The sequence below is a fragment of the Schistocerca americana genome, chromosome 1, assembly GCF_021461395.2.
Source record: "Schistocerca americana isolate TAMUIC-IGC-003095 chromosome 1, iqSchAmer2.1, whole genome shotgun sequence".
In the NCBI taxonomy this organism is placed as follows: domain Eukaryota; kingdom Metazoa; phylum Arthropoda; class Insecta; order Orthoptera; family Acrididae; genus Schistocerca; species Schistocerca americana.
In genome coordinates, this window is record NC_060119.1 from 268,709,951 (window position 1) to 268,712,539 (window position 2,589).

Sequence of the window (2,589 nt, forward strand, 5' to 3'; positions counted from 1 at the left end):
ATTTCTAAGTGCTCCTGTGTGGCTTATAACGAAATGAAGAGAGAGAAATAAATAAGCATAGCGACTTGTTAATGACCTGGGCATGTCTTAAGAGTAAGTACAGCCAAACGTCAGATACTCGGGCATGAATGTGACACCATTGCGACAGCACCTTACGAGCAATTGATTTAGTTGGAATAAAGGAGCAGAGTGGGTACTAAACGATCATAAATGACAGGCCGTGAAAGATATTTAAGTGAGAAGGCACGCAGGTTAAGTGGAGTCAATGTGGCTTCACTTCCTGATTTATTTTGCGATCTCTGCAAACCATTGCTGACTAATGATGGAATAGTTCTTTCGCGAAGGTCGCGGCAGGCCCCTTAAGCAACCGTTGTTAAATCCAATAAAGGCTGTTCCGTCGCTAATGACTTCGATCCTGGAGGATCGATAAGCGTCTAAAAACCGAACGAAAGACGAATATCGCGGACAGAACCAGGGGAACGACATCAGCAAAATTTCTCCAGTCCTCTACCAGTTACGTTATTTTACTATACACCAAGCATTTCTTTCTTTCGTCATAGGAATGAAACAGAAATGGTATTCATTGGACGTAGTAAGCTTACAGTCTCACTCCACGCCTAAACAATGTTTTGTGAACTCCCTTAAAGTTTCTTCGGTGTTACAATATAAACTGTCCAGTCACACTAGTGTGACAATCTGTGAAAAGCTTGAATAACCCCCTTTTGTAGCGCAGACCGCTGCGTGACTTGAAGGAAGAGCGTCAATAAGCTTGTGGGAGGTACCAACAGGGATGCGGGGCCATGCCGCCTCTACCGCTGTGGCCAGCTGCGCTAGGTTTCTCTGTTAAGAATCCATAGCGCGAACAGTCCGATAGAGGTGGCCTCACAGTTTGTCGATTGGTTTTAAATCAGGGGAGTTTCGTTGCCAGGGGAGTACTGTAGACCCATAGTGATGCTCTCCAAACCATGCGCATACGCTGTGAGCTGTGTGACATGAAGCATTGGTCTGCAGGTAGATTCCATCGTGTTGAGGAAAAAGAAACTGTAGGCAGTGATAGATGTGGTCGCCCGTGCATACATGGATATTTGTGTTGAGCCATTGTGCCTTCCAGAGTGACGAGGTAACCCAGTGAATGCCAAGAAAACATTCCCCAGACCATAACCCACGGAGCATGTTTGCCTCCACACGCTTCACGCAGTACACGCCAAGGGCTATCTGTCCAATGAAGCATAAAATGTGATTCATCTGAAAAGGCCACTTGTCGCCTCTCACTCGATGTTAAGTTGCGTTCGTCGCCGATGAACAGAAATCAGTAGGAGCACATGAAACATGCGCCTGCTGCGGAGGCCCGTAGGCAGCAACGATCGCTGAACGGTCATTGAGGAGACACTGTTTGTAGGTATGGTTCAAATGGCTCTGAGCACTATGGGACTTAACATCTACCGAGCGAGGTGGCGCAGTGGTTAGCGCACTGGACTCGCATTCGGGAGGACGACGGTTCAATCCCGTCTCCGGCCATCCTGATTTAGGTTTTCCGTGATTTCCCTAAATCGTTTCAGGCAAATGCCGGGATGGTTCCTTTGAAAGGGCACGGCCGATTTCCTAACCCAATCCTTCCCTAGCCCGAGCTTGCGCTCCGTCTCTAATGACCTCGTTGTTAACGGGACGTTAAACACTAACCACCACCACCACCACTTAACATCTGAGATCATCAGTCCCCTAGAGCTTAGAACTACTTAAACATAACTAACCTAAGGACATCACTCACATCCATGCCCGAGGCAGGATTCGAACCTGCGACCGTAGCGGTCGCGTGGTTCCGGACTGAAGTGCCTAGAACCGCTCGGCCACCGCAGCCGACCTTGGTGGGTATCGATGGTCATTTGCTCAACAGTTGCACGTTTATTCGTCCCTACACATCTCCACAGTCACCGGCCACACATGTCATCTATGGTCCGTGGCACAACACAGTTCCCAGTTGCCTGACTCCGGTTTTGGATAGTGCCGTTTTGCCATGTACGCTATATTTTAACCATAGCGGCACGCGAAGAGTTTATAAATTTAGCCGCTGTGGAAATTCTTCCATACTTGACCCGAAAGACAATGATCATGCCCATTTAGACGGAAGATAAATCGCTCCGTTCCCGCATTACGACAATGACTGCACTATTTTCCGTGTCCCCCTGAGACGCTTTATACATTCTCCACTGCTAGTGGCGTCACCTGTGAGTAGTTATTGCACGTTGACGTTGGACGGACCGTGTATATCGAAGCCAGTTTACAGCGTGTTTTTTTATCATGTTTATGACAAAGTACTAACTGAATCTTCTACAGAACACTTTCCAAGCGACTGTGACAAACATGCAAAATCTTCTAATAAAATATTGATACAGGCGTTACTGCCTGTTCATAGAAGTAAAGAACTCGACTTTAGAATGTCTTACTGACGACAAAAGGTTAAGCGCTATATGCAAAGCCGCGCGGTTTAAGGCGCCATGTCACGGACCGCGTGGCCCCTCCCGCCGGAGGTTCGAGTCCTCCCTCGGGCATGGGTGTGTGTGTTGTTCTTAGCATAAGTTAGATTAAGTA

At 47.7% G+C, this 2,589-nt stretch overlaps 1 non-coding gene across 1 annotated transcript; it reads left to right on the forward strand.

The window, feature by feature from the left end:
• Positions 1–1,445: 1,445 nt before the first annotated feature.
• On the forward strand, positions 1,446–1,518 carry Trnaa-cgc. Its single transcript has one exon. It is a non-coding gene; the product is annotated as a tRNA-Ala (tRNA).
• The last annotated feature ends 1,071 nt before the right edge of the window (positions 1,519–2,589 follow it).